This window comes from Lepidochelys kempii, chromosome 3 (assembly GCF_965140265.1).
Source record: "Lepidochelys kempii isolate rLepKem1 chromosome 3, rLepKem1.hap2, whole genome shotgun sequence".
NCBI lineage: Eukaryota > Metazoa > Chordata > Testudines > Cheloniidae > Lepidochelys > Lepidochelys kempii.
In genome coordinates, this window is record NC_133258.1 from 108,299,775 (window position 1) to 108,322,456 (window position 22,682).

Consider the following 22,682-nt stretch of genomic DNA (forward strand, 5'->3'; position numbering starts at 1 on the left):
GTCCCTGCTCCCTTAGCAGGACTTGGCCCAAAGGGAGATGGTGAAGATAAATAAGACAAAAACATTTTAGGTTATTTTTTCCCCTTTTGACAAGGTCTTTTCCCTCACAGATTATAAATCCAGAAACGACCATTGTGATCATCTAGTCTGACCTCCTGTATAACACAACTTCCCCCCAAATCATTCGTGTATAAACTAGAGCATATATTTTAGGAAAACATCCAATCTTGATTTAAAAATTGCCAATGACGGAGAATCCACCACAACCTCCGGTAAGGTGTTCCGATGGTTAATCACCCTCATGGTTAAAAAAGTGCCTTATTTGCAGTCTGAATTTACCTAGCTTCAACTTCCAGCCATTGGATATTGTTAAACCCTTTCTTTGTTATGCAAAATAGATTGAACTCCTTAAGTCTATCACTGTGTGAATGTCTACAGTGCAATTAAACACCCACGGCTGGCCTGTGTCAGTGGACTTGGGCTATGGGTTGTTTAATTGTGATATAAACCCTCCCCCATCATAGGGTCCCAGAGTCCAGGCTCCAACCTAAGCCTGAATGTCTACACCGCAATTTAATGGCCCCATTGCCTAAGCCCCATGAGTGCTCCAACACTGGCCAGCTGCAGGTGTTTTAATTGTAGTGTAGACATACACTCTAAGGCATGTTTTCCAATCCTTTAACCATTTTTGTGGTTCTTCTCTGAACCCTCTCCAATTTGTTAACATCCTTCTTGAATTGTGGGCACCAGAACTGAACATAGTATTCCAGCAGTGGTTGCACCAGTGCCAAAATACAGAGGTAAAAAATGTATCTATTCCTACTCGATATTCCTCTGTTTATAAACCCCAGGATCGCACTGGCCACAGTGTCATATTCAGATGATTATCCCCTATGGCCCCAAGTCTTTTTCAGAGCCACTACTTCCCAGGACAGAGGGCTCCATCCTGTAAGTATGGACTACCTTCTTTGTTCTCAGATGTATACATTTACATTTAGCTGTCTTGCGCCCAGCTTACCGATTCAGGTCGCTCTGAATCATTGACCTGTTTTCTTCATTATTTACCAGTCCCTCTTCTTAGTGTCATCTGCAAGCTTTATCAATTATGATGTTATGTTTTCTTCCAGGTTATTGATAAAAATGTTAAATAGTGTATGGCCAAGAGTACATACTGTGTTTCAGGGTGAAAGCCAGGCCTCTATTTAATGGGCGTTGGGAAGAAACTTTTTCTGGGGACAGATTATTCCCTAACTGCCCACTGCAGGGTCTCTCACACCTTTCTCTGAAGCTTCTGGTACTGGCCACAGTAAGAGACAGGATACTGGACTAGATGGAACATGGGTCTGAAGTAGTCTGGAAATGTGTATGTTACTATAAAATAAAAGGCCAAAATCAGAGGTCACATAACACATAAATGGTTATATATTTTAGGTGTGGGTAACTGGGGGTAAGTGGTGTAACTCGCACCATTTGGGAACAGAAGAGTGAGGTTGAAACAGAAAACAATAAGAGGCAATATGAAGTTATATTACATGGTGAGGGGCTACTCTATCATAAACCTTCTTACAACCTCCTGTTGGTTGCTTTTCTTGCTAAAGTCTCACCTTCCTTTCCTTGAATGGTGTCATTTTCACCAATTTATACTTCCCTCCCACTTACTGATGTATAATGTACACCACCATTTACATCATCTCTGAATCTAGTCTAGAATCTCCAAAGCAAATGGAGTATGCGCTATCTACACATCATCTCCACAAAGGTAAGGATTAACGTTTTATTGACAGTTACTGTAGGCAGGCAGCTTGGCTCCTAATGCAATTTTTTTCCCCCCACAAAGAAGACCTGTTTGGCTGTGAGAACTACATGGCCACAGGCACGGCTTGTCCTATAAATGACATACATCCTCATTGTTTGGTGAAAGGGCAGGACCAGTTAAGTGTCTTGTATAATTAACATTCTGCTTTTTCATCTGTTGAGCACATATCCTACCCTCAGTCCCAGTCCCCCTCTTGTTTAATTTACTAATATTTATATAGATCTTGTTGTTACACTGAGAAAGATCATAGCCCCGAAAAGGAGACCAACAAGGAGGCCTGGCTATTATTATTTTTATTACAAGGGGAGAGAGGATGTGATAAGAGAGAAGCTATAGTGAAACAGATCAATTTAACAGGAATCCTCAGGTTAAAAGATGAGAAATATAAGATATCTGCCTGACTGAAGTAAAAACTACACTATATTAACAAAACTCAGATACCATCGTTAACAGTACTCATGTTTCCACTGCTGATCTTATCCTATGCTCCAAGATGCATTTAATATTAGCCTCCTCTTTTCACTCTGAGCTGTACCAGCACCAGCAGGGAAGGCCGCTGTAACTCTGTCTTATGGTAAACAAAAAATACAGCAAAAATGAACTGCAAACACTGCAGTCAAAACACGAGCAAAACAAAAATGCTTACATGTGCCCAGAGCACTCTAATTGCTCAGATTTTTTCTTTCCTACAAGAAAAGGTGCATCTAAAATATTTCAGGACACTTACTAAATTGTAAGATCTTTTTGTTCTATGTTTGTACACCGCCTAGCACAATGGGGTTCTGGCCCATGATTGGGGCTCTTAGGTGCTACAATATAATTAATAATAATAACACCACCACCACATAAATTTCACAGCTGAAACTGCGCTAGGAGATTGCTTCTACTTCCTCACTAGACTGAAGCTAGACTTGCAAAATTACAGTTCTTCTGGTGCGTCTTAATACATAAGAAAGGTCACCTACACCTCTGAATTAAGCAGCTGCCTCAGTCATGACCCAGCTACTACCAGCAACAGACCCCTGCTGCAGCTCATCATCTGAACTGAACACTTCACTTGCTCTCTAAATTTAAGAAGAAAATTTTATTTCTGATATCTTTGATAACCCCAAGCACTTGGATGCAACTGTATGAGACATGCCACTCCTCCATGCCATTCCTACACCATGGATCCTAAATAATTGCTCTATTAGCACCTCCAAAGTGCTCCCTGTTCATTAGAACAAGCTAGACGAGTTGCTGTTCGTATCTTCACAAGCTGGTACTATTTTATAGCATGAGAGTATTACAAATGTTTGACCCAAAATTCAGCCTCTTATTTCTGATCTGCAAAACTTCAAAGCTAAGAAGATATCAGTCTGTTTTTCCCCCCATAGATTTTCTCCAAGCAGATTGAGTCATATTTCAGGATAACAATTTATCTTTCTCCTTGATCTTGAGCGCATTATAGAACTAATTTTAAGGTGGCACCTGGCTTACACTCTGAATATATAAAACTGCTTAGTAAAGTAACGGGAGAGTACTGAGAACTGCTTTGCAGATAATTGTTTAAAGTACAGTTCTTCACACTAAGACTACGTCTACACTGCACATGCCTGGCAGCAGCATGTAGGGTATGTGTAGCTATATGCGACAGTGCAAAGCAGACTGTGTCCACACTGTGGTGTGTCACTACGTGTGTCAGAGAAAAACTCTGGCACCAAGGAGCCCCCCACGCCCTCTTTTCCCTCTGCTGGAGTCTTTTAGGCCTTATCTACATTACACAGTTTTATCGGCACAAGTTAAGCAGACAATCAAAAACTGGTAAAATTACATTGCTTGTGCTTGTTCACACTAAGCCCCTTCTGTAGGCAGAGTGCATCCACACTTGGCATTGTGAGAGCAGTGCACTGTGGGTAGCTATCCCACTGTGCTACTCGCCACCTTTTACAGCTAGGAGTTGTGGGAAGACAGAGTAGATCGCAGTGCATCATGGGTATGGGCTCAACCTCCCATGATGCAGTTCTTCCATTCCAGCGTTCCATGGGCTTCCGACTGAATTTCGTGCCAATTTTCAATGGCCCCTGTTTACTGTGCACCTGCCATCTCTGTCTGAAATGATGGCTCCCGCACTGCTCTCTACTGTTGCGGTCACTGTTATGAACACATCGTGGATGGTCATGCAATATATCATGACCTTCCAGTCTGAACAGGAATTAGAGCTGCCTGCCTTGCTGTGTACCATGGAAAGAAACAACATCAGATTACTTTTGGCATTCACGGAACAGCTGAACATGATGGACTGTCACTTTGGGCTTGTGAAACAAACACAGAGTGGAGGAATTGCATCGTTATGCAGGTCTGAGATGATGAACAGTGGCTACAGAACTTTCAGATGCGCAAAGCCACCTTCCCTGATCTTTGTGCGGAGCTTGCCCCAGCCCTGCGGCACAGGGACACCAGAATGACAGCTGCCCTTTCAGTGGAGAAGCGCATGGCCATCGCAACTCCAGACTGCTACCGCTCAGTTGCGAATCAGTTTGGAGTGGGGAAGTCGACTGTTGGGGCTCTGTTAACGCAAGTGTGCAGGGCCATTAATCACATCCTGCTATGAAGGCCTGTGACTCTTGGCAATCTGCGGGAAATAGTGGATGGCTTTGCGGCAATGGGATTCCATAATGGCGGCGGGGTGATAGATGGCACGCATATCCCAATTCTGGCCCCGTGCCCCCTTGTGATGGAGTACTTCACTAGGAAGGGGGTACTTCTCTATGGTATTGCAGGTACTTGTGGATCACTCTGGGTGTTTCACTGACATCAGTGTGGGGTGGTCCGGGAAAGTGCGTGACACATGCATCTTCAGGAATACTGGCCTGTACAGAAAGCTCCAAGCAGGGACTTTCTTTCATGACCAGAAGATTCCAGTGGGGGATGTTGAAATGCCCGAAGTGATCCTGGGAGACCCAGTGTATCCCTTACTCCCACAGCTCATGAAGTCGTACACAGGAAATCTGGATAGCAGCAAGGTGCACTTCAACAATATAGTCTGAGCAGGTGCAGAATGACCCTGGAATGTGCCATTGGCAAATTAAAAACATGCTGGCACTGCCTTTATGGCACAGGTGCATCTCCTGTATGCATGTGGGTTCAGACCCAGTGCCTATGCTGTTTGTCAGTGTGCCGCTTTTGTACCTGCATAAGCGATTGCCGAGTAGCACGGGAAAGTTTCCTACAATGCGGGATGGAACAAAGCAGCTCTGCCAAAGAACCTTCAGCAGAGGATTGGGGTGTGTCTGCAAAAAAGTTCCCTAGAGGTCTCTCTGGAGGATTCCCCTGAAATCTCAGTGTGCATTAACACACTGTTCTGCCGCATTGCTTAACTGCTCAGGGGAAAGTGGAGCACACTCAAACACAGCTATTTCTATCCCTTCACTCACTTCTAGAATATACAAAGCAAAGGACAGCTCTATCAAATGTTCCCTCAAATTTTTTATATCTATGTGTGGAATGAATTTTATGTGCACCAATATGGAGGCGATGTGTGACGGGGGTGGGGCCGAGGGGTTCGGAGTGTGGGCAGGGGCTCAGATCTGGGGCAGAGAGTTGGGGTGAGGGATTTGGCTGGGGGTGCGGGCTCTGGGGTGTGGGAGGGGGCTCAGGGCTTGGGCAGAAGGTAAGGGTGCAGGGGGTGAGGGCTCCAACGGAGGGCTCTGGGGTGGGGCTCAGGGTGCAGGAGGGGGCTCAGAGCTGGGGCAGAGAATTGGGGTATGGGGAGGTGAGGACTCTGGCTGGGGGTATGGGCTCTGGGGTGGAGCTGGGGGGCTTGGTGTGCAGGCTGCCCCAAGGCTGTGGTGGGGAGAGAGGACTCCCCCCAGCCCTCTCTCACTGCAGCAGCCCGGGGCTGCGGGGAGAGGCATGTCTCCCTGCCTGTGTGGCCCTTGATAGCCTCCTGCATGACTGCGCAGCTTAGAGGGAACTTAGGCTCTCTCTCTCATATAACCAAGCAGCATCAACTCCAAAAGGTCACTTACCAGGAGTCTCCTCTCCTACCTCATGCACACCAGAGACAGATTGCTAGGACTGGTTACACCTTCTAGAGTGGAAACGAGGTCCTGACTCACCATGCCACCAAATGATACAGGTGTGTGCTCCTCATCATCCTCCAACTGGAGCTCCTTGTCCACAACTTTGTCCTCAGGATTAGATCCACTGTCCGCCACCTTCAGCTCCACCAAACTATCCACAGGGCTCTTGGCGGTGGGATCACTGCCAAGGATGGTGTTAAGCTTCTTATAGAAGCAGCAAGTTTCCAGCACAGTACCAGAGCAACGGTTTGCCTCCCTTGCCTTCTGGTGTGCTTGCCTCAGCTCCTTTACCATTATACAGCACTGCTGCGTGTCCCATTTGTAGCCCTTATCACACAAGCCATGAGAAATTTGACCATAGGTATGAAAGTTCCTACAGTTGGAATGGAGCTGCGACTACACAGCCTCCTCTCCCTACAGGCCAGCAGAGCCAACAACTTGGGTGTGGTCCAAGCAGGAGAGCATTTACTGCGTGGAGCTGTCACCGGCCAATGGGAAGATTTAGTGTGAGCTCTCCATGCCAAGCAAACAGGAAGTGGAATTGCCAAAATTCCCAGGCCTTTAAAGGGTGAGGGGTGGATGGCCTGTGTACCTGGATGTGGGGCCGTGGAGTTTGAGCTGCTGACCAGAGTGGTCAAGATGGGCATTGTGGGATACCTCCTGGAGGCCATTTACAGTGACAAAACTAAGCGCGGTGTCTACACTGACACTTTGTCGATATAACTTTGCCGCAAAAAGCTCTATGCCTCTCATTGAGGTGGTTTTATTTTGTCATCACAGCAGGAAAGTTTTTTTGGCAGAAGTAGCTTTGTCGTGTGTAAACATCCACTGTTTTATTGACAAAACCTGACTTTTGTTAACAAAACTGTGTGTAGACAAGGCCTTAGTGTGGCAGGAAAAAGCTCCAGCAGCAGGGAGCTGCTGAAGCTTTTCCCCAGCTCCTCCCCAATCCCAGAGCCTTCACTGGTTTAAACAGGAGTTGAATCAGTCCAGTCCTGCAAGATGGAAAGCATTCCTTTGAGTGCTTTCAAATACCACTCACTCTGATGGGAACTGACAGCAGACAAGCTCTCTGCAGGATCTGGCCGGCCCATGTGGGCCTTTTATGCAAGGGTCTCAAAGCATGTTCTAAACATTAATTAGTTAAGCCCCATAGCCTACTTCCCCAGCAAGCAAGCAATAAAATGTTTTTCTCACAATAATCTGATCTATTTATGATGGAAGTACTGACATCCTAGGTTGGTCTGTCAAGTCTCAATGGAAACTTGTAAAAATGTTACACATAGGGTTTCTCTACATTAGCAAATTTCCTACTGTTGCTCTCAACAATGAAGTTCTACTGGTAAAAACAGTACGGGAAATTGCAGGAAATGTTAAGGAAAATGCTATAGTATCACGAATGTATGCAAGACAGCACTGGTCACTAGCATTTTAACCACTGTGTTATGTAAATCCACTCTAAGCTGGGTTGGGTGAAATGCCAGGCACCAGTCTAGTTGTCACGAGTGTTCCAGTGACAGAAGATTGTAAGGAAAATGCAGACAGAGTGTTCCTCAGTCTTCAGATCTAGGAGGGGCTGAGTAGCAAAATCAGCAGAGTTGGAACACCCACCATCCCAATATTTCTTTTCTCAATTTTGGATCTCCCCTTGTTTCCAGCTCAAGGGCTGCGATACTTTTAGTGGAAGGAAGGGTGAACTGTTTAAAATCATATTAAGCTACCTCGTGCAAACAAATTGTTTTTTTCTTGGAGTCCTTCTGTTTTTCAGTGATATTTACTCATTCTCCATGTCTGTCATTTGTGTGGCTGAAGGCTCCAATTTGTTTTCCACAATGTCCTCCACATCTGCACGTTGTCTATCTCCCAACTGACTGAATCTAATAAAAGCTTCCTTTAATAGATTCTTCCTGACTCACAGGTGTGGGAGAAGCTGACCTGCTGCAGCATCAGGAGTCTCTGATGCAATTTGGGCAGCTGTGGTTTGGGGTTAACAGATTTCAGCGTGGACTCCTTAGTTTTGGCCCAGGTTGTTGAAAATTCTTAAAAGTTCACAAGGCATTACACTATAACTCCATGTCAATCTGCAACTTGATTTTAGCTAGATAAATAGTTAGCAATATTCAGTTTCAGTACAGTACTCCACACAAACACAGCCATCAGGGCTCCAGCTTAGCTCCACTTCCACCCACCGCTCCCAGTTTCCAGCATGTCACATTCCAAATCTAAAAATGTCAACGCTACATAAGGTCATGTTATTGCACAGTGCACTTTGCTCCTTCCAAGAGCTACCGCATCTTCAAAAATACTTCAAGTATAAGAGCAAGAAAGTTGTTTACAGTGAATTTCTATCTGAGTGGGAGTATTTTCCCCAAGAATCTTATAACAAGGACAAAGTATATGACTCTATGCTACATTTGGTAAAACTCACACTGGGTCTACTTTTATTTAATAGTTCAACATCCTCACTCAATCTCCCTTAAGATGATTTTTTAAAAATTGAGAATTAATTTGTACACTTTCCTTAAATACCCATCCCACACTACTTTACATTCATTCTGTGTACCTCATGCCTAGAAAGGCTGAAGCCATCAGATTTCCAGCTACTGCCAAGTCACAAAAGTAAGCAGGCTAACTGCATCTGACATTCTCTTGGATGTAGATAAACTTATACGGGCATATCCTAAGTACAACTGCTGCATCATATTTTTAAAAGGTTAGATGACCAAAAAAAAAAAAAAAAAGGGCGGGGGGGTTTTTTAACCTACAAAGCAATGTAGATCAAAGTAGAGGAATGTTGTTTTTGCTCTTTAATTTAAACAAAAATAAAAATAAAAAATGGACTCTGCTTTAACAGGGGGCAAATACTATGCAATTCCATTTTTGTTTTTAACATATACTGTGCCTCAGACACCAGCCAGAAAAAGACAATGTAATGTCCTAATCTTCCTGCCCTGTGTGACTATCAACACACATTTAGAGACACTACTAAAAAAACCCAAAACATTAATTGCCATACAGTGACAAATTAAAACAAAATCAAACAGATCTGTGTATTTTCATCTAAATGCATACCATCCCCACCAGGAAAATAAAGTTCCTGTAGATCACACCCTGACATCAAAACTGTTATCCTAGTATATGATATGCTAATATCATAAGATTTTATTGAAAATATTTCAGCGGCCCCAAAGAGCTACTTGGAAATTGCACGCACCCTAAATATGCCAAGGTGTTGATTTATTTCCAGTAAGGGAGAACTGTACTTTGCACTTATGTAATAGCAGAATCTTAACTGAGCTAAACAACTGGCTTTCAAAGTGATGGAAAAGAGATTTGATAATGAATACAAGAATGCATAACCAAGTTGAAATCTCAATGCCACTTTGATTTCATCTTTCAAAGTCTTTTGTCTTTATCTTACAACTCTCCAGGCAGCTGAGTGATCCACCTCTCCTGAAACTAGTTCTGACATGAATAAGAGTTCAGCAGCACCCTCTGATGAGGACAAAGCATAGTCTCTTGGCTAACAGACACAGTGAACAAGAAGCCCTATTTCCAACAGATGTTTTTGCTTTGAAAGCCAATTGGGCTGTTTAGGAATCATTAGTCCCTTCCTCTCAGAAGCAAAAGCAAGATCGAGATCCAGCAGCTAGTGTTCAAAAGTAAAGTGCTGATCCAGTCAGGATCAAGTTATCCGGTTAAATTCTGGGTGGCAGAAACAAAAAAGCAGCACAGTAGGGGAATGTTACAGAAATGGAAATTTACCTACAGAAAATTTTGATTCGTCCATCAACAAATCATTTTGACAGAAAATTCCTTACCAGCTCTATGCCTGACCCTCATTCTGAATAGTCTGAAAACAGTTCATGTCAGAACGCATACATTCCAAATTCCCACACTGGATGTGTTACAAGATTTAGGCCCAGATCCTACAACACTACCCACGTCCTTACTAGAAGCACATGAGTAATCCATTGATAGAGGAGTACAGTGACTTCAATGGGACTACTCATTTGATTAAAGTGAAGTGAATGCATATGTGCTTGCACCGTCAAGGCTTCAGTGTTCAAAATTCATTACATGCTGATACTAAGAGGCCGACCCTAACGTACTGCTAAAACGGTCATTGATGTCCAGCCAAATTTTGCCTAAATTAAGGATTTCAGGGTTGTGACTTGGACCCTAAATGAAGATGCACATAACCCATTAGCTATACAAAGCATATGGGTTTGAGTCTCTTTTCCCCTACACAAGTAAACATCGGGAGTAACTCCACTGATGTCAATGGGATTATACTGGTCTAAAACTGGTGGAAGTGGGAGGAGAATTGAGCACTATGGCCCAAATCCTCAAAGGTATTTGAAATCGTAACACAGGGGAGTTAGGTGCCTCAGTACCCTTAAGGGTCTGGGCTTATATAAGTAAGTGTAACTTAAAATTTCTTTAGTAAGCCTATATAGTATCTATTAAAACTGTCAAAACATCGATTTGTGAGTGAGTGTCTCTCCTTTACAGAATGGAATTAGAAAAATTAAAAAAAAGTATTAATAATTTATTTATTATCATCATAGTGTAAACAGCTTAGAAATCATGTTTATGGCAGGGCACTTCAAATCTCAAGAAGTCAGAGTCAGAAAATACCTATCAGACGACATCAATGGTGTGTAACCTTCACAGTATGGAGGCCTGTACTTGACAACTTCTCAGAACCCCAAGTAATTTGTATACACATTTACAAAGATTTACACCAGGGGTCTCAAACTCAAATGACCATGAGGGTCACACGAGGACTAGTGCATTGGCCTGAGGGCGGCATCACTGAACCCCCACCTCTTGCTGCCCCTGGCCCTGCCCCCACTCCACCCCTTCCATGAGGCCCCGCCCCTTCCCCGCCCCCATTCCAACCCCTTCCTTTGTCCTCTCTATACCAAAAATCTCCAGTCAACTCCAGAAAAACAGAAGCAACATCCCTTGGTGTAGTGCAGTAGCTCAGTAAGTCAGCATTTAGCCCTTCCATTATCTTCTGAATACTGAGCTGCAAACACACCCTCAGAGAGCCTTCTGTGTTTGCAATGGAGACTGAACAGAAGAAGTCTTTTGCAAAGTGTGCTACTTCATGGTTCCAGGGCCACAGATCTTGTTAAATCTCTGGTGCAAGGCCAGCAACTAGTGGACTTTAGGAAGAGTACCAGGAATGACCACACATACCAACAAACAGTGAAGAAGCTGGAAGATTTGCAGGTTTCACGATGAACTTATGATTGAAGTTCTGGACAGGACCAACAAGTAGGTCCAGTACCAAAGACAGTGGGACTCACGAATAGAGAAATGGCCATATTGATGCCCCCCTCCCCAGGGTTCAAGTGAGCAGCAAAACAGGGAACACAGCAAAGGAGAATGGGGGACCAGGGGACATGCAACATTGCGGGGGCTCTGTTTTGTACACGATTTCACTGTTTTGTACATGATTTCACTGTTTGCACGATGGTGGTCCCACCAGTCTGTGCTTGTGTGGCCCTGTGCCAGAAGCACTGGTCTACATATGGGGCATCAATGGCTGTACTGACTGTAATGAGTATCATCAGCCAGAGTGAGTCTGCCATGCCAGAGTACTCTTCCTCCTCTGCATCCTCCTCCATCATAAGCTCTCTCAGCTACCCTTAGTGGGTCAGAAAATGCCACTGAAATGTCCACCAGCATCTCACATAAGCTCTGACCACTTTCTGACACAGGAGTGAAAGCCCGAACAAGAGAAGTTCTCGAAACTTCATCTGGGAGTGCACAGACCAAAATGACGGCTTGGCAGGATATGTCAGCGGGCAGTTCAAACTTCCTGTAACATGCAGGATGAACAGCCAAGTTTTCCCACAGTGTACCACGGTCAAAGCGGCCACATTTTGGGAGGACACTAGACAGTCTGGGATACAGTTAGTTTGATTCAGGTCTGCATGCTGCATTGCGGATGCCAGAGCCCCAGGTTTGAGCTTGGTTAGAAAATTCTGAATGTAGGGTTAACAATCGGTATAGATGCTCAAGCCCTGGGTTCTGTAACCAAGGGTCAGCTGACTCAAGTTCCACTAACCCCAGGCTTACACTGCAATGTAGACATACCCTAAAAGGCATCTACATAGCTAACCTGCTGCCAACTGCTGCAGGGAATGAGGTGAAATAAGTCACAGGCTACTGCTCAGCAGCTACAGTGACCTTGGGCCACGTGGATGAGTGATGTGCATGCACTCTGTGGCTATGCACATATTTCCAGATCACATGCCTTCAGCGTGCCTTCCTGAAACCCTCCACACTCACCATACATATACATACAGTAACTATACGTATTGCACAAGAGGGTGAGATGTTCCTCCAACTCCCTCCAGTGTTTCTACTGATTTGTTCACATATGCAGCACCAACACAGGACTTTTACTGCTTTGGAGCCTAATGTACCGGTGTAACCTGGCCCGATATTTGGCCTACCATTGGGAAATTCAGCCTGAATTTTCCTTTGGTTTATATTAATCCCATTACTTCTATTTAAACCACACTTGTGCTAGTCTATTTTCAAACCCTTATTTTTTTTTCCAAACTGGAGAGCAGTGTGAAGAATTGATTTTCAGTATGGTAGCCGAACTGAAAAATCCAAACAAAATTTTGTTTTGGGTCGACCCTAAATATAGAAACAAAAGAAATGAAAAGTCAAAATGTTTCTCTTAGAAAATGTTGAAATGAAACATTTGACTTCTTTTGGAATTCCCCCCACACCACCTTTTTTTTTTTTTTTTTTTTGGCCAAAACTATTCACCAAATTCAAATCAAATTCACAAACAAATCCCCAACTGTATTTTTCTGCGATTAAATTATTTACTGAAATAATTTCACACACTCCAATGCAAATCACACGCAGCTTCATTACTACTAAGCACAAGAAAACTTTTTCCAGGTGTGATTCGAGTCTAGAAATCCAAGTCTAGCACTGTCTCAATGCTGTTAAAGCTTTCCTAATTAAAAAGGAAAATAAAAAGTTGTATTGTTATCAGACTATTTAGCAGAACCTCTGGGTGCTCATCTGCCAGCTAACCTTTTACTTCTGAAAAAGGAAAGAAGCAAACAAAGGTGAACCGTATACACCTCAGACAGAGCAGGCTGCTGAACCAGTGGTCAACACTGGCAAATAACTTCTGTCAGGAAGTCTTCAGCAGGAGCAATACTGTGACATGCTGCCAGTAGGCATCAACATTCAGCCCACTGGGAAAATGCAGGAAATGGAGCAGGAGAATACAGTAAGCCATACAACTAGGGTGGATGAGGGGGAATAAAAATAGTACATTTAAATTTTTGGTTTTAATGGGGAGCAGTGTGCATTTTGGGGGAGGGTCAATATTCTGAAGTAAACAAACAAGGGAGCAGACCAAATTCAGCCCTGGGGTAAGCGAGCACAACTCCACGTGATGATTGGGTCCACTTACACCACAGCTGAAGTTGACCCAAAGTATTCAACTTTGATTAGGCTTAGTCAGTGCTGTCATACACGCAACTCCTGCCTGACAAAAACATTGCAAGTCTGTTTGGATATATTACATACAAATAAATTAAAGTACATAAATGGTCCAAAGATTATGGTCTTGACTTACTGGTACTTCCAAGGACTGCTCAGTGCAAATCTGAAGAGAGCATGCAAAGAGGATTTTAAGCCATGGTTCCCTGCCCCCCAAGTCTAATCCTAGAGCCATTAGGGCACCCATCTGGTCCCTGGCATAAATTTGAGCAGCCTGAGGTCTGCTTGAATTTACAATGGCTGTCAAGGGCTGCCAAGTGACCACAACAGCCACGGGGGATCAGCCAAGAGAAGGGAGCCCCAGCGACACCCTGTTCTGCTGCCACACCCCCTAAATTGGTAGTCAGCAGAAGTGGTGGTGTACATGAGCTGTTACAATTGCTCTATGCCACCCACAGAATTCCTTTACTGCAGCCAGATCTACCATCTTTATTGCTGTTTTGCAGAGGAGGAGTGGCACAATTGGAGAAGTGGGGCTCATATCATATGTACAATAAGACATACTGGGATTGTTATAAAAATTGCAGATGTTGAGAAGTTACTAGGTGCAGCATGAAATTCTGAGATCAGCTAAAGAAACCTGTGCTTCCTACTTTAAAGAAGCTGGTTGGAGTCGTTCAAACCACACTGTGTGTATCATATGAACCCTAGTGGTTTGTGCAACTGATTGTTTCATGTGTGTCATACATTCTTCCCGTCCCATTACACCTGACTTCTCTTACAACTGTCTTCGGAGAGTATTCCTTCGAATAACATTAATAACATACAATTATAGGCACACAGCAGAATGCAAATCCTACTGACACATACACATTTTGTTTTCCTAAACTTAAATAAAGAAAAACACATTTTTGGAGTCGAACATCTTGAGGAGTACCGGGCATGCTTAGGAGTAGCAGCAGCCTCAGATTACAAGACTGGGTTCTCCTCTCCAGTGTAAAGCAGGGATAACTCCACTGAAATAAAATCAAGGTAACTGAGAGGAGAAGTTTCAGAGGAACAGCCGTGTTAGTCTGTATTCGCAAAAAGAAAAGGAGTACTTGTGGCACCTTAGAGACTAACCAATTTATTTGAGCATGAGCTTTCGTGAGCTACAGCTCACTTCACGAAAGCTCATGCTCAAATAAATTGGTTAGTCTCTAAGGTGCCACAAGTACTCCTTTTCTTTTTGAGAGGAGAAGGACTCTTCCCCATACTCTTTGCATACCTGTTGCTATCACACAGCTGCTCTGATGTCGTTTACTATTTCCTGTATAGTACAAACTGCATACCACTTCCCCTATAGAAAAAATAGCCTAACTTGTTCTTAATTGACAATGGAAACACTGTCATATTTTCCACTAGCCAAGCTTGAAACCATGACTGAACTAACCTTCATTAATTTTTCCACAACATTTTGCAGAAATGTCAGGAAACAGCTGCACCACAAATGATGAACTGTCCTGATTGCCGGTGCTTCATTAGATAACTTTACATTACACATTTTTTCTTCTTTTAAAAGTCTAATTCCATTTTTTGTTGTTCTTTTGTTTAAGTCTCTCTTCAACAGTAAACGACTGTCTGTGTTGAGCAGTGCACACACATTTTATGAATGACAGAAGAATTTGTACAGTTTGGAGCTGCATATTTCTAGGAAAAGATTGCTTCCTGCAGATTGCTCAGCTGTGTCTTTCTTGGCTACAATTCAATGAAGTTCATGCCTTAAAGTCAAATTACATTTGCCAGTCAAACAGCTGAAATTCACTGCCCATGCATGCACAAGCACACACTCACATAAAATCGACTGAAAAACATGCTGCTTTTTCTTTCTCTCTTTATGCTCCCATTTATATCCCCTGCCACCTCCTTTTTATTTGAGCTATACCATGTGTCCCAACCTATCAACCAATGCATTGTGCATTTTTGGCAAAAACAAGTGGAACAGTACTCCTCATAACTCCAAGGACGCAACCACTGAGAATTTATAAAGAGTCAGTACAAAACTGAGTGCAGCCATCTGGAGATAGCTGTTCACTTGGGTCTGAGATTCCTGGCCAGTTCAAACATTTGCAATTTCTGAACTAGCTGGCAACGTCTCAATGGCTCAGGGGAAGAAGCACCATCACATGGATTTCCCTACTGTACTGGTTTTGATCCATTTTTAAAAGGTAAGTTCACAAACTTTCTGACAAGCCCACCATGAGACGGAGCATGGTTCAAAGGATTATTAGACCACATCAGGAAAGTTATGCAACATTATCGGATATAAACTCTTTGTTTAAAGTATTAATCCTGTTGAAACACTTGATAATATTTGCAACATTATTGTATGTTACAGTATTCCTACGTAAATGTCACTGGAGGATTTTAAACTGTTATAGTGTATCTCACATACACCTTGAGGCTGTGGGCCTCTGAACCTGTAACCTTTGGATATTTTCACAGGAGATTATAGTTTTCTAGCATATACAACACTGTGTGTATATGTATATATATATATATATATATATATATGAATAGGTACATATGTGTAGTAAGGGTTCTCTAAAGTTAGTCCTATCAGGTGTGTCTAATGTTTAATAACCTTGTTAATCCTGTCAGGAATAAAATAAAAAATATTTGTTTTTTGCAGAAATGATAACTGGAGGTAAGAGAACATTAGCTACCACTCGAGAGAGAGAAAGCAATTTATCTAAATAGTATAAATGAAGAATAGCTCACATTGGTTACCACAAAATGTATTTTTGTTTGTTTGTTCATTTGTTAGTTTCACTTAATCCCTTTTCATAGAAGTGTGCATTGGAGAATATGATTCAGAGACACTCTATTCACAAAGAGCCAGACACTGGTGCCCTTACTCATTGCTGAGTAGCTCTATGGGTATTTTCACAGACTTCAGCACGTGCGAAGTTATCAGAATGTGGCCCAGAATTTCTGAGCTAGGAAAACTAACTAGTTAATTAGTGCAATGGAGGCTACAACAAACAAACAAACAAACCCCACACCAACAAAATTTACCACATTTGCTTATATGGCAGTATTTAGAGTACTCTGTTTTCTAACTCTAGGTATATGAAATACGGTCTCAAAAATCCAGTTTTCTAAAGCACTCAATTTCATAATAGAGTATTGAATTTCTCCTTCAGAATATCCTTATCTGTCTCTGTTCTAATTTGAAAGCAGTAGGTCACAGTGCCAAAGGATTTCAGGGGCTCCATGCATCCAATATACAGAATGTTAATGCACTGCCATCTATCACTCAGCTATCCACTGCCACACAATGAAAGTAGCAAATACATACATTTTATATTGATAGAGATGAAGCTAACTCATTAGGTTTCATTAAATATGTCTGGACATTTTTGACATTGGATGAAACATAATAAGTCCATGAAGAAAAATTACAGTACAAATACACAGTCATGTATCTTGTTGCAGTTACAACACTGATATTGCTTCTTACAATCATAAGGAAACAGCTTCACATACATTAAACATACGAAAGGTACATACATTTTCTTTCAGATCTTTCAGCTAACTTAGTTCCTGTGCAGACTGCTGTATTGACAGCCCTAGAGAACGGTGTCCTCTGTTTATTCACAGAATAGGCGTAGCACAGGATGTGACTGAACAAGCTTCCCCATGCTGCCCTGCCAATATGCCTCAGAGCCAATCTGGTGTATGAGAGGGTAATTTAGTCTCCATGCCCATTCAGTACTTGGCCTCCCTGTTGAGACTGACAACTTGTGTCAACTGTGGTGCCAAAGAACAGTTCAGCCACACTAGGAAAGGGTTAGTCATTTCATTCCATGGGAACGCTCAATCCCCAGATAGCTCTCCCATTTACCTCATGTCTCAATGACCAGTTCCCCCTCCTCCTCCTCATGTTTCAGAGAGTGCCATTCCCCTATCCTAGATATTCAGGAGGCCAGCAAGTAGATCCATTGCTCCATTAACTCATTCAGTGGTTTTCTGGGGGAAGAGGAGGAAATCTGCATGTCCCTGTCTTACATTAATAATAGGACTGGAAAACATCGGCTGCTTCCACTTCTTATGCCCCAAGCTCCAATTCACTCAGCTTGGGCTCATGCCAAAATGGGGAGAACGAAGCCCAGACCTGCTGTCGGCTGTAACCCCCAGACCCACCAGAATAACTGGCAATGGGCAGTTTTACCCAGGACCAGGACCCAAAGGGGAGACCCTTGATCCCCCAGGGGCTTCCAGGGTCTGATTCGCTACCGCTTTGCCCCTTGAGCACAGTGAGCTATATCTGGGCAAAGTATGTGTAAAAGGCTTTGGGGATCAGAATGGCAGCATTTGACACCCACTTTGCAGTCGCTTTGGACAGATGTAAATAACAAAAGGTGTCAGGCAGCAGAGAATCAGGCCCAGCATCCTCATAAGAATGCTCAGACAGCAAAGACCACTTGGACCCTCCACACCACACAGCACCAGAGCCTGAGCACTTAATATCACACCAACATTTCAGTTTCTCCAGGATGGGATGGCCATCACCTTCCAGGGGGTATCTGAGGCTGCAGGCTTGGTAGTATTGCATGCACCTCTCCTGAGGGAAGATATGCTTTCCCAGCCCCCCTGAGCTAGTGCTGCAGAAGACTGCAAGTTTTAGCCCTTATATCAGGCAAGGAAGGGTTCAGTTTGTTAACGGGAATCTTTTTATAGGTCACACACCATATTTACTACCCTACAGTTATTAAGTGTTTACTTTACTATCATTAGCACACAGGGTAACAACACATATTATTACAGTACCAATAGCATAGCCTTAAATACCTTAACTGAGAGCATCTATTCTAAAATTCAGTCGCTCCCAACAAAAAAAGCGAAGTATGCCATTATCAGCCAACTCATCATCAGAGAGAGTTTTCAGCACATGAGAGAGAGCTACAGCAATAAGGGCCCCAGTTCACAGAAGTGCCATAAAGTCACTGGAAAGATTATGTTACAACCCCATTTCAAGGACTGGCCACTGCCCTCCTGCATGCTAATGTGCAACCCTCACCCCAAATCACCATTAGCTCTATTTGCCATTCACATTCTGCCCTGTTGGTGCCCTTTCTCTGTGCTACTATAGCGAGTCAGAACACAGCCAGGACTCTGTTCTTCAGAAAGGAGTTCCATTTATTTTGCTTTCATTTTTGTCAGCGCTTTCCCAACTGCTACTGCTCTCCGATCTTTTGGGACACTGGGCAGGGACAACGGAATAGGTAAACAGAGCTTGGGTTCTTTTTTCTAAGGTAATTCCACAGCCCCTCTGGATGAGATGATGTGTCATCCCCTGCCCACATCCAGCCTGCTCAAACTACGCCCCTCTCCTCCAGCACTGACCCCAGGCAGTGCAAAAAGGCTTCTACTGGTTCTAGAAGGAGGGAAGGAGGAATGGAACAGTGCAATACAGGCAGCTGAGCTCATCATCTGTGCAGAAATGGAGAGATCCACATGCAGAGAGTCTTCTCTATGATCTAGCACAGGGGTGGGCAAACTTTTTGGCCCAAGGGCCACATCGGGGTTGCAAAAGTGTATGGAGGGCCAGGTAGGGAAGGCTGTGCCTCCCCAAACAGCCTGGCCTCCGTCTCCTCCCACTTCCTGCCCCCTGATTGCCCCCCTCAGAACTCCTGACCCATCCAACCCCCCTTGCTCCTTGTCCCCTAACTGTCCCCCTATCTAACCATCCCCCCTGCTTCCTGACTGCCCCGACCCCTATTCCCCCCCCCCACCTCCTGACAGGCCCCCCCTGTTCCCTGTCCCCTGACAGCGCCCCCCCCCGCCCCAAACCTTCACCCCATCCAACTGCCCCTTGCTCCCTGTCCCCTGACTGCTCCCAGGAACCCCACCCCCTTACCCAACCTTCTCCCCCCATTCCCCACCCCCTTACCATGCCACTCAGAGTGGCAGGAGCTTGCAGCCGCACAGCCCAGCCGGAGCCAGCCACGCCGCCCAAAGCGCTGGTGGTGCATCACGCTGAGGCTGCAGGGGAGGGAGGACAGCAGGGGAGGGGCTGGGGTCTAGCCTCCCCAGCTGGGAACTCAGGGGCCAGGCAGGACAGTCCCGTGGGCCGGATGTGGCCCATGGGCCGTAGTTTGCCCACCTCTGATCTAGCATGACTGGGGCCCAAACCTCAAGGCAGTTTTGGGAACAGTTCAAGGAATGAGTGAAAGTTCACAGAGCTCATCCTCATTTAAACCCTCCCACTAATGCACAGAATAAAACATAATTTTCTCATTATTTCCCAGGACTATTGATACAGTATTGACAACTCTAGCAATTCTCTGTCACAATATTTGGTATTTTTCTTAAAGACCCATCTCCTGTAGTCATGTTATTACATGAGAATCCCAGCTTTCATTATTTTTCAAGTATGTTTCTGGCCCTCATAATTTCAGAGAAGAATCCTGAAAATTTGATTCATCTGAACCCTACAAACTCAAAACCCAAAAGGGCACATAAAAAGAACCCAACATTGATCGTCAAATCTCATTATTTTAAAGCTAATTTCATGATTTGGGGCAGGGAGCGGGAGGGCACGGACTCAGACTTGAATGCTTGGGGATGGCTATACTGATAGGAACATAAAAAAAAAAAGATTTTCTCATAGTCTCAGGCCTATGATAGCAATGAAAATAATTTTAAATGCATTTCGTAATAGATGTGAATTTTTAGACAGAATCAAATACATAATCTTTTGAGCCATTGACTACCCAGCCTCACCTCGACATTGGTGAGGCCTCATCTGGAGTACTGTGTCCAGTTTCGGGCCCCACACTACAGAAAGGATGTGGATAAATTGGAAAGAGTCCAGCGAAGAGCAACAAAAATGATTAGGGGTCTGGAACACATGACTTATGAGGAGAGGCTGAGGGAACTGGGATTGTTTAGTCTACAAAAGAGAAGAATGAGGGGGGATTTGATAGCTGCTTTCATGTACCTGAGAGGTGGTTCCAGAGAGGATGGTTCTAGACTATTCTCAGTGGTGGAAGAGGACAGGACAAGGAATAATGGTCTCAAGTTGCAGTGGGGGAGGTTTAGGTTGGATATTAGGAAAAACTTTTTCACTAGGAGGGTGGTGAAACACTGGAATGCGTTACCTAGGGAGGTAGTAGAATCTCCTTCCTTAGAAGTTTTTAAGGTCAGGCTTGACAAAGCCCTGGCTGGGATGATTTAATTGGGGATTGGTCCTGCTTTTGAGCAGGGGGTTGGACTAGATGACCTCCTGAGGTCCCTTCCAACCCTGATATTCTATGATTCTATGTGATGGGTAACTCCAGAACTGCAGGGGATCACTATGTACCGGACACGGAGCAACAATGTTCCCTTACCACAGACAATGTCATAAAGAGTGCACTGTAATTGCTCAATTAATTAAAGGGATATCATCAGTTTATAATCTGGTTAATTTAAAAAATGAGTTCTAGGTATTTTCAGGTCCTGAACCTCCCTGCCAATTTTTGTGGTTTTACGATCACATTGTCCTATTCACTTTGTGAAAGAACCACATACCGAGGGGAAAGTAACTGATTGATTCTACCAGGAAACCTGTGAAAGTGCTGCCAAATGCACTAAGTCGACTAACTCAGAAAACAGAGTAAGTACTTTTTCTTTAACCTCTTTCAGTTCTAGCAATAGTTGGTGTTACTTATAACTAAAGTACGTGAAATATTTAGACAGAACACAGTGTAATTTGTTAGTGTTGTGAGTGAATGCCACATAAATCTTATAAGACTGAAAAGAAATGTTCACCCAGACTGTACAGTCAGGCCTATTGCCACAGTTAAATCTAAGTGCGTCCTCTGTTATTTTTCCTCTTACCTGGTTGATGATGTCAAAGGTGCAAGTGAATAATGGTTCCAATCAAGGCAATTTGGTTCACTACTCCAGTAAATATGGCTCTTTATGATCGTCTCCACCTATTAAGAAAACAAATTTGAAAAAAAAAGTTTTAAAAACTACGGAAAAGCCAGCCTGCTGTTTTATTTGATAACATAATGGCATTGTGATGTTGGCTGTATAAATAAATACAACCACCACAATGAGTCAGTCACTGCCATTTTTTACAACATGTAAGGGGTTTTCTCTGTGAGTAATATAGTACAAGCAATTTGTATCTCTGCTGGGGTTTCCAATGTGCACTGGGTTACAATAAACATGGAAAATTTCTTCAGTGCTGAAGACACTTGATATATGGGGCCAACAGGTACATAGATGGATGCATTTTCAAACACAGGCACACAAATTTAACCTGCAGAAGCTACACAAGCAGGCAGTGCATGCACATTCAGAAAGTATGCAAGCGCATCACATGTGCATCTATACTTAAAACTGCCAACTTCAGTAGTACTTCTGAAAATTTGGTTCCCGAAACCAGAACAACAACAGCAGCAGCATATTTTAAAATAGTTTTTAAAACCCTATTTGGCTGTTGTTGAAATACCAAGTTCTCTCATTTCTGCTGCTTTGCCTTGCAGTCCTGTGCTTTAAAAACAGCTTCGTTTTTTAAATTCACATTTTTGCTTTGTATTAGCTATCTTCAGAGGAGAAAGCACCAGTGTATGTTGTGAATTTCCATTTAATACTTTAACTCACTGACTTTAAAAAAACACACCTTCTTACTCAACAGATCTGCTCACTGTGTGTATTCAGACAGATCTGCGGACGTTACTGACAAAAATGTTTTTACTGCTTTCTAGAATTTATTCCTGCTTGTGCTACACAGTCAATACAGCGGTGAGAGAGTAAGCCTGAGTCTATTCCTGAACACAGAGCTTCAGACCAGTAGTTAACTAAATTCCAGTTGCAAAATTAAATGCTTCCTATTTACTGGGAGCCCCAGTGCATACAGTGAGGTTATTTAGGGTACACTGGCAACTGGCAAGAAGCCTGAGAATCACATCTAATCTGCATACACAATGGACTGGATTACAACTGCCTTGGTTTTTAATACAGTGGTGTTGCCTGTTGAGGGGTGGCCAGAGGCTGCTTCATGTTTGGGACACATTTACTCCACAAGATACACTCTGATACATTCCTGTCTTAGGACCTGCTCCCATAGAAGTTGATGGCAAAACTCCCACTCCCATTCAAAAGGCTTAAAAGGTTCAATGGCATGATTTTCCATGCTGCATCATATGCAGTGCAATACCTAGACATGATGGGATGGGCTAAGGACAGGATTTCCACTGTTGTGAGAATGCAGATGTGGTTTAATAGAAGCACAGTGCCAAAATCCAAAGGATGAAATAGGCCTGGAACCATTT

The 22,682-nt window shown here is 43.5% G+C and overlaps 1 protein-coding gene across 4 annotated transcripts in view; it reads right to left on the reverse strand.

The window, feature by feature from the left end:
* HIVEP2 (HIVEP zinc finger 2) overlaps nucleotides 1-22,682 on the reverse strand; it is a 151,608-nt gene that overhangs the window by 41,521 nt on the left and 87,405 nt on the right. For all 4 annotated transcript variants that reach the window (XM_073337492.1, XM_073337495.1, XM_073337493.1 and 1 more), the window contains one exon: nucleotides 21,238-21,335. The gene's annotated coding sequence lies outside the window, so the exon portion shown is untranslated. The remainder of the gene's footprint in view (nucleotides 1-21,237; nucleotides 21,336-22,682) is intronic.